This window comes from Phaenicophaeus curvirostris, chromosome 5 (genome assembly GCF_032191515.1).
Source record: "Phaenicophaeus curvirostris isolate KB17595 chromosome 5, BPBGC_Pcur_1.0, whole genome shotgun sequence".
In the NCBI taxonomy this organism is placed as follows: domain Eukaryota; kingdom Metazoa; phylum Chordata; class Aves; order Cuculiformes; family Cuculidae; genus Phaenicophaeus; species Phaenicophaeus curvirostris.
Genome location: NC_091396.1, coordinates 31,388,989 through 31,403,436, shown reverse-complemented (window position 1 = coordinate 31,403,436; position 14,448 = coordinate 31,388,989). Strand labels below are relative to the sequence as shown.

Below are 14,448 nucleotides of genomic sequence, written 5' to 3'. Positions count from 1 at the left end.
TGAACCAAATCAATTGAATCAACACCCTGTGAAGTCCAGTAAGGGTCAAGGGGCTTGCAGTTTGCCATGAAGATGCAGTTTTGAGTGTGACAAGGAAATAAATGCATAGCTTGTAAAGAGGAAGGGTCTTTTATAAGAAGTGAGCATGGACAGACTGCTCAGCATGGCTTTCTCAGACTAGAGAGGTCAGTTTTGGGTGAGGTGGGCTTAACATGCCCTCTGGATGACAAGGAATGGAACAAAAATCTTGTGCCATCCAACAGGGAAATTGGTGGAGAATATCCATAGGAAGTATCCAAGTTACTTTCCACATCTAAACAATGTATGGAAGCTCATCCTCACCAACAGTAATGGCTTTAGCCCAAGTGACAAGTCTGCTTAAAAGGGCTGCCTCTCTAAGTGATTTGATGCCTGTTATGATCGGTAATGGTGCGCTGAGTCCCAGGCTCCTTGTGACCTCAGGCTTTAGCTGGGAATTAGAGAATCATAGACTCATTAAGGTTGAAAAAGATCTCTAAGATCATCAAGTCCAACCATCAGCCGAACACTACCGTGCCTACTACACTGTGTCCTGAAGTGCCATGTCTACACATATTTTTAACATCTCCAGGGACAGTGAATCCACCACTTCCATGGGCAGCTTGTTCCAATGTTTCACACCACGCTTCCAGTAATGAAATTTTTCCTAATATCCAGTCTAAACATCCCCTGGTGCAACTTGATGCCATTTCCTGTCACCCTATCACATGTTTCTTGGGAGAAGAGACCAACGTCTGCCTTGCTACAACCTCCTTTCAGGTAGTTGTAGAGACCGATAAGGTCTCCCCTCAGCCTCCATACCAAGCTGGGTGGAAGTGTGGACCCGATGGAGGGTAGGGAGGCTCTGCAAAGGGATCTGAACAGGCTGGACTGCTGGGCTGAGTCCAATGGCATGAGGTTTAATAAGGCCAAATGCCGGGTCCTACACTTGAGGCACAACAACCCTATGCAGTGCTACAGACTAGGAGAAGTCTGGCTGGAAAGCTGCCTGGAGAAGAAGGACCTGGGGGTGTTGGTTGACAGCAGACTGAACATAAGCCAGCAGTGTGCCCAGGTGGCCAAGAAGGCCAATGGCATCTTGGCTTGTATCAGAAACGGCGTGACCAGCAGGTCCAGGGAGGTTATTCTCCCTCTGTACTCGGCACTGGTGAGACTGCTCCTCAAATACTGCGTTAAGTTCTGGGCCCCTCACCACAAGAAGGATGTTGAGGCTCTGAAGCAAGTCCAGAGAAGAGTGATGAAGTAAATATGAGCCAGGAGTGTGCGCTCGCAGCCCAGAAGGCCAACGGTATCCTGGGCTGCATCAGAAGAAGCGCGGCCACCAGGTTGAGGGAAGTGATTCTGCCCCTCTATTCCTCTCTTGTGAGACCTCATCTGGAATATTGTGTCCAGTTCTGGAATCCTCAACAGAAGAAGGATATGGAGCTGTTGGAACGGGTCCAGAGGAGGCTACACAGATGGTCAGAGGGCTGGAGCACCTCCCGTACGAGGACAGGCTGAGAGTTGGGCTTGATCAGCCTGGAGAAGAGAAGGCTCCAGGGAGACCTTATAGTGACCTTCCAGCATGTGAAAGGGGCTACAAGACAGCTGGAGAGGGACTATTCATAAAGGCTTGTGGTGACAGGACACGGGGGAAGGGGTATAAACTGGAGAGGGGCAGATTTAGATAAGGAAGAATTTCTTCACCATGAGAGCAGTGAGGCACTGGCACAGGTTACCCGGGGAAGCTGTGGCTGCCCCATCCCTGGACGTGCTCAGGGCCAGGTTGGATGGGGCTTTGAGCAGCCTGGGCTAGCGGGAGGTGTCCCTGCCCATGGCAGGGGGGTGGAACTGGATGATCTTTAAGGTCCCTTCCAACCCAAACTATTCTACGACTCTCTGTTTCTAGGCGATACAGCAGCTATACGCGGGTGCGAGACAGACCCTGTTGCGCCCCGCGGCCGCGGGGATGGGCTCCGGGCTGCCCGCAGCGGGCGCTGCTGCGCGGGGCGGGGCGGGGGTGGCCAGGTCTTCGCTCCCGCCGCCGCAGCCGGAGCGACGCTCGGGCGAGGGGTTCGCTTCGATTTTCCGCCGTCCCCGGGGATCCCCCTCCTCCGGCTCCCGCCGCGGAGCGGCTGCCCTGGCCCCGGAGCGGAGGCGGAGCGGGGGGCGCAGGGGACGGCGCGGTCGCCAAGGTAATGGGAGCGGGCTGAGCGCGGGGCTGCGGCGGGGGGTGCTCTCGCCGCCGCCGCCGTTTTCCTGTTTATCCGCAGTTTGGTTTTTTTTTTTTTTTCCCGTTGCTGCTCGGCGGTGCCTCCGCCCCGCAGCCCCGAGAGGGGCGAGCTCGCTCCGACTCGGGCGAGGGTGCGCGTGAGCCGTGCGGGTCCTCCGAGAGGCGTTCGCCCTCCCCGGAGGGGGTCCCGGCAGGTGCCAGCGCTGTGCGGGGACACGGGCTGCCCCGAAACCGCGGGGAGGCCTCGGGGAAGCACGGCGGGGAGCGAGCACCCCGTGGGAAAAACTTGGGAACCGCTCCGGTTCCCGGCGTGGAGCGATAACGCCGGCGTCCTCCCCCGGCAAAGAGCCTTTTGCACCAGGACAGAGCGCGGTGTCTCGCAGTGAAGCTGCCAGGAGCTCTCCTCCCATAGCCTTAATCTGCTGTGACACTAAAAGCATCTCCTTAGTCGCTAGCTGCGACGGCGGAGAGAGAGGAAGGGGTTGCGGGGCCAGCAAGGAGCTTCGAGTCTTTTTAAAAAATATTTTTTTTTTTTTCCGAGGAAGATGCAGATTGTTGTGTAGATGATGGCACACTGGTGCGCTGCAGGCAGAGCGGCGGTCGGAGCTGCAGCTCCAAGGCTCTGATCCTCTCGTCCCGCCTGCACCGACTGTGCTCTCGCTGGGACAGCCCGGGTAAGTCGGGGCTGGGGCATCCCCAGCAGCCGGGCACTTTCTAGGCTTCCCTGGCGTTAAAGAACACGGACATGCACGATTGCTGTGGTTATTTTATTTGCTGACTGCCAGTGAGATCAGAGAATGGGGGATTGTGTCTTTGAAAAAAAAGCCGTACTGTAAAACTCACCTTAATGTTGGTGTGTGACGCTGTATGTTGGTGGCTTCCCACCCCAGAGAAAGCCACGCTTCGTTTGTGTCTGTGTGTTTCTAGGGGAAGTGCTTTGAGAGCTGCGAGTGTGAAAAGTGCTTTGTAAAGGTAAAGTGTTACTTGTAACTGCTCGCTGAAGAACATTGTGAAACAGGTTGACTGTAGCCCGAAGCTTTGGGGATTTAAGGCATTTGTTGTCATTGTAAATGTTCTCCAAGGTCGATTTGGGTTTATTTTGAAGTGGAAGGAGGTTTTGTGTATTTGCTATCATCCATTTGGTTTTGTTTCTGAATGCCAGATTTATCCTGATCTTGCAGATCAGAAGAACTAGCAATTGTTTGCTGCGTGGTTATGATCGGTAATACTTTCTTACTAGATGACTGGGAACACTTTCACTATTTTCTTTGTAAATCTGCTTTGAAAAGAGGTCAGATGTTGAAGAGCAGTTATTGACTTGGGGGCATGTGGTTACAGGCACAGAATAATACTGGTCATTGCTTGCATGTGTGTTAAATGCTGAAGAAACTGTTCAGACTCAGCCAATATTGACGTCCTCTTTAGATGAGCTGTTTCCTTTTCTAACGACCTGACTAATAGAATAATTAATAGCAAACACTCCCATTTATTTTTTTAACCAGCTACAGGTGTGGTGGAGTTTAGGTAGCCCCTATTTTTTTTCCATTTTGAGCTGCAGTAGTGATCAGAAGGAGAAATAGGTATTTGCTACACGTCTCATACTGAGGTTTATAGTAATAGATGTTTGAAGATGCTGTTCACCAGCCTGAGTGATTTTTCAGGTTTCTTAATACATTTCACTTCTAAGAAAGGGCATAATGAAAAGCTGCATGTAGTCATTGTTGACTGCTTGCCTTATTTTCTCTCTGATGGTTCCTGTGATGCCAGTAGCGCAGATATCTGTTTCAGTCAATGACACCTGGAGATAAGAGGAAGAAGTGTGTCCTCTTAAAGCAGCAATTACCTCCTTGCTAACCCCTTACAAGTTGTTTCAGTGTCTAGCATGTAGTGCAGGTGGAGCGCACTGCTATGGCAGAGGCGAGCGGAGCATTGTTCGTTCACAGGAGTAACTCTGCATTGCTTTAATGTTCCTGAGGCAGCTGGAAGAAAGCTGGCTGTATGGACTGGGAATGATAGGATGTGTCATTGTCCCTTCCAGCAGCCGAGAAGGGGAGAAAAGGAGAGGGCAGTCCTGTCCCAGCAGACTGCAGCAAACTAGCAGATGGCAGGGAAAGAAAAGAAGCTGCTGTATGTGGAGTAGCAGGAAGACAAAATAGCTGCAGTGTGCCATCTCCATGTGGCACTTTAGAATGCTATGCTAGTCTGTGATGAAACTTCTGAATCTTGCAATGCCGTGGCTCAGGCTTCCCAATAGAAATAGAAGGGTGTTGTAGGACAATTTTTTTTTGGGGGGGGTTGTTCTTGATAACAATCTGCTGACAACACTTACCTCCAGCTTTTCAAGAATGAGGGATAACTAACCCAGAAGCTCTGGCCAGAGATACGTTTGATTTTTAAATCAAACCCTGCAGTTGTAAGGTGACATTGGAATAAGGATGAGCTTGTGCACAGTGTCACAAGAGTGCCCTTGTGGTTGGTTATTGCATTGTATGCTTGTCTCCTGGAGTTGTGTTTCTGCAAGCACGTCTGGACTTTAGAGGGGAGATTGAATGAACAAACAGGTCCACTTCACCAAGCAGCTCTGGACTGTTTCAGGGTACAAATATTGCATCCAGTTGTCAGAATTTAAATGCTTCCTGTTCCTCATGTGGGTCCCTTACCTTCTTTATGATTGCATTGGAGTCTATGTCAATTCATAACACAGTATTACAAGCACAAAGAAAACTTGGGTACAATGAGAATACTATGTTGATAACTTGGAAGGGTTTTTCTTCGTGTTAGTCATTGAACATGTTAACACCAGCATGGCAGAAGACAGCTCTCTGCCCTCTGAAATAACAAAGGAAATGTAAGCAATATCGTGGCCCTGTGCTATTACTGAAGGTGTAGTAGTACTTTTAACAGTTGTGGCTGTGCCTATTAGAGAAAAGCTGACCAGAGCTGTGCTGGCCAAGCACATTTTGGATATGCTTCTGTGCCTGTAGGTGGTGATAGATGTCTCTTTGGATTTTCAGAAGCATCTGGAGAAGTCAGTGCCTTGGTTCCTGTGGAGTTACATATCTGCCTTCCTCAGGCCACAAAATTTCCTCTTTGCACCTTTGAGTGCTAATTGTAGAACTGCAGAGTCGTTTAGGTTGGAAAAGACCTTTAAGATTGAGTCCAGCTGTAAACCTAGTGCTGCTAAGTCCACCACTAAACCATGTCCCTGAGTGCCACATCTGCACGTCTTTTAAATACCACTAGGGATGGTGACTCGAAGGCTTCACTGAGCAGCCTGTTCCAATGCTTGACGACCCTTTCAGTGAAGATGTTTTTCCTCAGAGTCAATCTAAACCTCCCCTAGTGCAACTTGGGGCCGTTTCTTCTTGTCCTATCACTTGGGAGAAGAGACTAACATCTACCTCACTACAGCCTCCTTTCAGGTAGCTGTAGAGAGGGATTAGGTCTCCCTTCCGCCTGCTCTTCTCCAATCTAAACAACCCCTGCAAACCTGTGATGCAACTTATGTATGGTTGAACATCTCTCTTCATATTCAGAACTAAATTATTACGTTCCTCTATCTCAACCTTTTTCTGCAAATTTCTGCCTTCTGTCTTCATCTCTTAACTTTTTATGTAGTGACTGTCAAAGTACTGCCCGCGTTGTGTCCCCAAGGTGTGGATTAATGGGGATTTAGAGGTGACTAGAATGCACGTAGTCTAAAGTACTTTGAACAATTTGGCATATCTTTATACCCTTGAAAATGTAGTAGTAGAAGTATCATGGCGAGTTCTAAACTGTGTTGGATTACAATTTTCTTTTAATGATAGTGACTTCCGTAGTTTTAAAAGATGCTAGTAATGTTGGTGAATCCACAGCAGTTTCTTAATCTATGTAAATTTTACCATGAATAAACTTTTCCATTATTTCACTCACTGTTTCCAGCTGGTGTTAATAGGTATTGTGGTGACTGAGGAATGAGCTAGTTTCTGTTGGGCTCTATGAAGAGAAGCAAGAAAGAGAAGCTAGTTGTCAAGCTTATTGTGGAGTCAAGAGTGACTGCTGCTACCCACTTATGTTACATCAGATCTCGTACTATTTTTTAACATCACTGTAGCTGGTGGCAAAGGTTGCGGGGATAGAGAGGGGTACATTAAAATTTCAGTGAGCAATAAGGTTCTGACATTTTGACATCCCAGGAGCTCTGCATTGTCATGCTGGAAACAGCTGCCTGTTCCTAAGCTTGGCAGCAGAAGAGTAAGTAGGTGCCACACTTTGCCTACATGGACGTAGTGGGGACCATGACGTCGTTAGGCAGTGAAGAGGAATCAGTGCTGTATTTTTGCCAGGGATCTTCAATTGCATGTTACAAACATCATCTCAGTGGAAAGGAAAAGTATTTAATCTTTTTCACAGTGCTTATAGAGCCTGGCATCAATGGTGAAAGTTTCACAGGGTAGTCAAAAGCTCCTCAGATTAATTACTACAAACCTAGTGTGCTCTGGGGATGTGTGTTGAGTAAATGGTAACTAATGGTTTGAATGTCAGGACTTATGTTCAATGTATTGCTTTGTCCTCCGCTATGTGATTGTAGGAAGTCACTTAATTCATTGTGATTTAGTGATCGTTTTGCAAAAGAAAATAATATTTGCCTCTCTCACAGATGAGCAACTAGTTTTAGATTAAGCCTTCCCTAGTGTAATGGCAGCCTGGTATAGGCACGTACTAGCTCAATTAAAAGGAGCTGCCTTTATAGCAGCATAATAATATAACACCAGTAGTAGTAAAGTATGTTAGTATTTATAATGTACGTAGCATATATTAGTACTTAGAGTAGCCCAGTTATGGCATTGGGGAGTTCAGGGTGGATGAGCCACTGCTGTGGGATTTGTAGACTGCTGAACTGTGTGGGTGTGTGAACTTGAGCTAGCTAATTCAGTAGTGGCTTAGATGCTTTTTACATTGCAATTGCTGAAGTGATTTGGACATAATTTGCATCAGAAAAGACTGTCTGTTGTTGCAATAAACAACAGGGTGGTGAAATCATAGTATCTTGGTTGCATTATGTCCTTGAAATACATGGGGTGCAACCCAGCATGTGGGTTTGTGTGGCACCATGCAATACCCCTGGTGCCAATCTCCAAAAGCACCTGTGTTTTTGGGTAGCAAATTTTCCATTTTTCTAGCTTGGAGGGTACTTGCAATTTTCCATCCTCCTGAGAATGAACGATCAGCAAGAACTCTCAGCACTTTGGGCTGTTTTACATGAGATTGCATAGATCAATGGAGGTGTGGATTGGTTGCTAAATCAACTTGCATTAGACTGCTTGAAGGGAGCATTATCTTAGCAAGCTCTGTTTGGAACAGGGAATTTAGGTGGAGTAATTCTAAATTTGGAACAGGTACTGGGGCCTTTACTTTTTAGTATTTTTATTTCCTTGTCAGCCTGTAATAGAGCATCCAGTAATTCATGCTTCTCCAACAGTTTTCTCTTAGAATCAATTTTCTTCAGTTGTTTTCAATTTAATGAATACAGTGTAAAATAGAAAATTAAGTCCATCCCCCAGATGCAGCTTACTGTAGTTACAACTAATATTTTCTATGGTCAATAAGGACAAGGCACTTTTAGAGATGGTGTATTTGATGGACAAACTTTGTGAATAGGATGCTCTTAGCACACCTTAACTGATCCAAGGAAGATGATTTTTCAAAGAAGGATTTATATTGGAGAAGGGATTAGAAATCTACCTTTAAGTTCTCTATTATCAGTGTAGTTACTCATTTTCCACAGAGAATGATTCTGGCCAGTAAGTTGATGTTGTTGCAAAACAACCAAATATTGCTTCAGCTCTTTCCTTTGCAACTGCTCCTTGCAGACCGATAGCACGTTATAAATAACTGCAGTAGTTTGGGATCATTAATTCACATGAAGTTCAAAGTTGGACTATATCTATCTCTTTGCATTTCTAAATTTGTGTAGCACTGACACTTGTTTCAGTTAGATATTCAGTGTGTATTTGCTTTTGCATTCTCTGTAGCTATCCTTGGCAACAGTGTATTGGCTCAGAGCCTTTCGAAGAGTCCTTGTGCTCACAGCAGTGATTTTTTTTTTTTTTTCATTTTATTGGAAGGTAGATTGATTACTGCATTTTGTTCTGATTTTTTTTGAAGAAGGATGGATGTATTTTAGACAGTTTCTTCCTGGGTATAACATCATTCTGATCCATTAAAAGTAAATTTGGTAGGCAAGTGCCCATTTTAATAACTGGTTTTGTAAAGGGAAATGTTTGCTTTGCTAATAAACAATTAATACGTCAACATTTGCTACCACCCATTCCCATTTCATTTTTATTTTAATTGCCTTGCTCTCCGTGTTTATTTATCTGTCAAATAATACATTAAAAACTCAGAAAGTGGGAAAGGTCTTTTGATACAACAGTGCATCCAGCACACCTTCAAGGGACAAACCAGAAAACATGTAGAACATATGTCTCTATTTAAAAACAAAACAAAACAAAGGAATGCCTCAAATTCAGAATCAGAGAATTCAGGACCTAGTCAATATAAGATGTCTCGAAAGTTACTTTATCTTGGCTTTGACCTCTAGGTTTCCTGGATGTAGTCCAGGGCAGAGGTATTTTCAGCATTCTAAAGGTAGCTACAAATGTCTGCAGATTTAGAAACCAATAGAATCAAAATAGGGCGTGGCTCCCTGGGGGAAGGGGAGAAAAGTAATCACTTTCCATAGTAATCAAGAAGCAGCCTGATCATTTGCCTGGTGACTGCGACAGGTCACCTGCAGGTAGAACTATCAGAACAACTGGAACGGTCCATCTTTAGAGTCGTCTTTTACACAGTTATGTGACAGGGTGAGTACTACCACAGTTGTCACAGATGGAGAGAAAATTGCTCAAGACTACAGAGTGTGTGCTATTCTGGAGGTGGTACAAGGTCTTGGTGATTCCTGGATAGTAATGTTCTGCTTAGATCACCACATCGTGAACATTTACTCATTTTATTAAAGGACATACCTAATTGGGAACAGCAAGTGATTGGAGAAGAGTACCTACAGAAACCAATGACTTACATTAGATTACACAGTGGGCTGAGTTTAAAGTTGTAGTCTGTGTCTGTCTGCAGGAAGCCAGGTGGCTTGGATTGTCTCATGTCTGACAGCTAGTTCAGAGATGGCTGTGTCCACAGTCCATATCCTTGGCCAGAGGGGTCTTGTCTTGTCACCAGATGGTATCTCTGTGGTCTGATGATACAATAAACATTGTGTTTTTTCTTTTAAATACAACGTTAAAACATTTGAGATTGTCCTGCAGCCCACCAGAATGATGGGGTTGTGCCCTGCATGACTTGGGATATGGTGTGAGGCTGTCTGGGACTGCCAAAGCTATTGGGAGACTACTGGAGGAATGGATAAGAAGTAGAGAGCAAACACTGTGTGAAGTCATCCCTGTTGACTCTTGGGAGCAAGTGGTGGTGAGCAAGGCCTGTGTTCCCAGACCTGTGTCCACATACTGGTTTGGAGCTCTACAAAAGAGAATCTGGGAGCAAAATAGCGATTAAGCAGTGCTGGTAATCAGGAGCTTGCTCCCTGCCCTAGTGCTGTGTGGAAATGTAGACATACCTATAAAATGTTTTGAAGCAACGTTTTCACAGGAAATACTTAGTTCTATGTATGGAGGAACCTTAAGGAAACATCTATAAGAGCAGTAGAAATTGGAAATCTCAGTCTTCATCAGGATTCCATTTTCCTTAAAGAGAAGAAGGGAGTGTCCCAGAATTGAATATCCTGGTAGAGTGAGGCAAAAATGTCTCTGCTGTTTCCGTGCCTAGATGCTCACTTGTCTTTTATCTTGCTGGTTGTGCTGAGAGAAATGTTGAGCTCCAGTACTTAAGCATGAGGCTTCCTATGAGCTGGAACCTCAGAAATAGGAAGAATGGTGTCCTTTAGAGTCCTTTAATTCTTCCAGTATCAAAACCCCTGCTTTTTCAGAAACAAAGAGCAATTCCTTTGGCAAAAATCCTGACATTAAGTGTAGTTACTGAAAGTGTTTATACTTTGTTAAAAAAGGCAACAGATTGAATATCATTGATAGTACTGCAGTGCTTAGTACTTGCAAGGCAGGGCAGATGGTCTGGGATGATCTTCCACTATGCAAGTCTTTACAGAGTAACTTAAGTTACAGTTTAATATCCAAAACAGTAATTGGAAGGATTCTAAGATGCTTTGGAAGCTGTACTTGATTGGTCAAAAGCAGGCTCCCTTTACTGCTTTTCCATGTAGGGGAGCAGTGCTCTGGTATCTGGAGTGGCACAAGACCCTTCAGACTGTCACTGTGGTGTGGCTCCCTGTGTGGGAATGCCTAGCCCCCATTACACCAGCCCTTGTGTCCTCCTCAACATCCATTTCAGGACGGGAATGCGCTGCAGAGTCTTGTTCCACTGCATGCAGTGGTCAGCAGTGCTGTGTGTAATAGCAGCATTTCCCTCTCCTCATAATTGAGGATACTGGAGGTGATGATGGAGTTTTGATCTCAGTTCCAGTCTTCCTGGCTTCTGTCTGGCTCAGATGAATGTTCCATCACTTCTTGTTTGGAAAGTTATTTTGCCGTTTGTATGGGTTTTCTTCTGAGGGAAGAGTAGGGGTGAATTGTGCAGTACTTCAACTGAGCTATGCCAGTTAAAAGCAGACTACATAGCCCAGGTTGGATGTGGGTATCCTCTGGTTGACATATTCTCCTTGGTGAGCAGGATGACTTCTACCATACCCTGCATGTTGTCCTCTAGTATACACACCCTGCTTGGCATACCCAAGTCCTAATTTAGTGAATTAATAGTTAGCCAGAGGAGGAACATGAAGCTAAACTGTAGTTCTTTCCAGTGCAATTCTAGAAAGACTTTCGTAATGGCTGGGAAATATCAACTTAATATTAATGAGGACTAATTGAATTCAGATTGACTGATTCATCCCTCCCTCCTCCCCCCGCCTCATCTCTTAATAAAACATCACCTTAATAAAACGTGATCTGTTAGATCTAAGTATTCTAGTAAACCAGGTAGGGATTGCTGATGTGATTTCTCCAACACATAAAATTCATGGAGTTTAGATGCGTTTAACTAATTAGAAATAAATTAACTAGATATTAATGATATGAAATTTTATTTTACTCTATGGTTGTGTGCTAAAGCTCCAAATATCTCATGATTTGACATCAGCACTACATGTCAATGATAAGCTGCCCTTTGAAGTATATTAATTACATAGCATAAAGATAACTTCTATGTATCGTCACCCAAAATTTCAGCTGAGTGGTGCTTATGGATGTATTTACACAGTGATTGACATAGTAGATTCAATTTTTCAGGATTAAATTCATGCATATTATAACAAATGATCTTATTTTATCTCAGATACGCAAGATATGTTTTGCAGTACCAGTTTTGCTTATTTATTTATTAAAATGCAGGATTAGAGTCCAAATTATGACCCTGTATTTGGGTCATTAAATGCTGGTGATTTTTGTCATCATTCACCAATTAATCACATCGCTTGTTTTGCAGAATTTCTTCAACACTCTACTTCTTTCTTTCTCTGTTACCTATAAGTGCAGGGCCTATGAGGACTCCTTGGTGGGGTAATTTCTGTGAAGCACATGGGCGTTTGTGCCTATAAGAATTTTCTTACAGCAGTCAAGGTGTTTTAGAGCATTGATGGGAAGCTCTTGATTTACTGCTTAGCTCTTTTCACTGAATTTACTTATATGTAGAAATTAAATACTGACAGTGTTTCTGCATGAAAATGTAAAGGTCATTGTCTGGAGTTTTATTATTAAACTCCTCTATCAGAAACTGTAAAGAAGCGAGCTGTGAAAAACAAGATGTTTTTCTTGCTTTTTGGAGCATTTTTTAAATTGGTTGTTCCAGTTAAAGAGTTCACCGATCCTTTTGTAATGTATGGGAACCATATCTCATTGCAGCTGCTGGGTTTTGGGAGAGTTTGAGGGGCCTGATGAGATAAGAGAGAGATAAAACTTTACTGTGAGAGATAAAACTTGCTGTAATTTAGTGCATTTTGTCAGTGGCTGCCTATCTAGCCTAGTGTGGTTATGTTTCTCAGGAAAAAGCAGAACTGCTCTGCAATAAAGAATACAATTTTAAAAAAAGGAAAAATCAGCAAGGGGCAAATGCATCCTCTCATTTTAGCTTATTTTTGGGAGTATTTTTTTAAAGCCTTCCTAGGACATCTTATCTATAAACAAGGAGCTGCAGACTGCTGATTTGCTCCTTGTGTGTGGCAGAGTGAATGAATGGTTAGCACAAGTGTTTTTCAATTTTTATCACTTTTGCTGCTGAGAAGTCTGGATTATTGCAGGCATGGCTACAGTCAGAAAAACAGCTATGGGGAAAATGGCATCTTTTTGAACCTCAGAGCCGGAATTCAGAGACTATTCTTTTTTAAATGTACATTGGAATTTAGGTTGCTGGTGTGTGGATGCAGGCTGCTATTAGTTAGGCACTGGTAACGTAAGATAATAAACTGTCTGTAGGAGTGAGGAGCTGATGGTACTGTTCAAGTAGTAATTGGTGAGACTGTTAACTGGAGGCTTTGCATGAGTTTGTTTTTATTTTTTTAAAACTGAAATAAAATGTTTGTTTTCGCCCTTCTCATCCCCGTGCAGCTGAAGTACCTGTATAAACCCAAGCTGGATTGTCTTCTGACTGATGCATTGCACACATGTGCTTAGAGACAGGTTCAAAGGGCAAACTCTGTTCTTAGCCTCTGTAGTGATGTAGAGTTGACTTCCTGCTTGCATCTTGAGTAGACTGGACTGGCAGTGAGGAAGAAATTACCTAGAAAGATTAGTTTTCAATAGGATCCCTTAAAAAATTAGTCCTGCAATTCTGTCACACCAGGCTATGGGTTTTCATTCGTTTGTTTTTTTTTTTAACAGAGAACTGTGCAAGTCAGATATAGACCTTCAAATACCTCTATATTAATTAAAGGTTTGCAAATGCAGCATGTTAATATAGTATTAGGGGAAAACCCCTGTACTTTGATCATCAGCACCCTCATTGCTTTTGCAGCAGGTAACCTGCATCACTGGAGCCCTGTCTTTGGGCTTTCCATCCTTCTCTCTTGTGGTCTCTCCCCGAGCGGAGATGGAGCGGTGCCTCCTTGGGGCTGTCCCAGTGTTGCCTCTTGATTGGAAGTGTTGCTGCCATGGAGCCAGCGGTTTGTCTGTGTTCACTGGGAGTTCAGTCAGTGCCACCATCCTCAGGCTAGTGAAAATGCCCTGTTTGTGAAATGGCTTGAAACAAAACTTAAGCGTGGCAGGAGTGCAGGGAAGCAGTCCTGCATCAGTGGGTGCTGAGCATCACTCAGTTCCTGTATGTTAAAAAGCACAGGTGTAATGGGATCCATGAGGACCTAGCATTGCTGTGCTTCCAGCTTGAAGAAGCAGGACAATGCCTGTGTCTTATCACTCTCATTTCTTCTGTAGTCTTTTTTCACCTCTGGAATAAGAATATAATCTAAGACAAGATTTTATGTTTTTTTTTTTTAAAAAGCAGTCTAAAAGAGAGAAGAAACATGGATGGTAGTCAGTGCCCCAACTGTGTAGAGGGGATGCCTGTACCTGTCTCTACTCTGGGCTGCACCTGGGTCAGTGCATCATCCATCCTGTTGTTGCTCCTGCAAAGGTAGCCCTGCTCATGCTGCTCCTTACTGAAACCCAGCAGGAGATGCTGGGCACCAGTGGGAAGTACTGTTGAGAATCTCTGTCTTCCAACAAGAGGTTGTTTGTATTGATTACCTATAGATCCTCAGATGCCATTGGTTGCTCCCACAATGTCACTGTGAACAGCGTGACAGCTAGTACCACATATGTTTTTATACGTAGTACCACATAGTACCACAAGATGTTTTTGTTTTGTTGCACCAGAGTAGATGAAAAGCTTCAAGATGTGCTATGGGGGAAAGTCCTGAAGTATCATTTGAGCTGACGATATAAGACCAACAGAATTTGTAAAAGTGGACGTTCAAAATGAATAATAGAATGAGTGATGCACAGCTAAACAATGCTGCAGAGGGATTTTTTATTAGAAATTGGAAATGTCTTCTTTAAGAGTGTATTGGTCAATAAAAAGTCAATTGAAATAATTTTCTTTTAAAGTATACATGCATAATCTCAAGTGTACTGTGTGAG

General features: G+C 44.1%; 1 protein-coding gene across 3 annotated transcripts in view; it reads left to right on the top strand.

Annotated features, from left to right (window-relative positions):
* Positions 1–2,148: 2,148 nt before the first annotated feature.
* Positions 2,149–14,448, top strand: part of RGS6 (regulator of G protein signaling 6) — a 282,882-nt gene continuing 270,582 nt past the window's right edge. Inside the window, exon 1 of one of the 3 annotated variants that reach the window (XM_069858274.1) lies at positions 2,149–2,213. The gene's annotated coding sequence lies outside the window, so the exon portion shown is untranslated. Of the gene's footprint in view, positions 2,214–2,896; positions 2,926–14,448 lie in introns of those variants that run through there. The other 2 variants (XM_069858276.1, XM_069858275.1) reach the window with 2 other exon arrangements.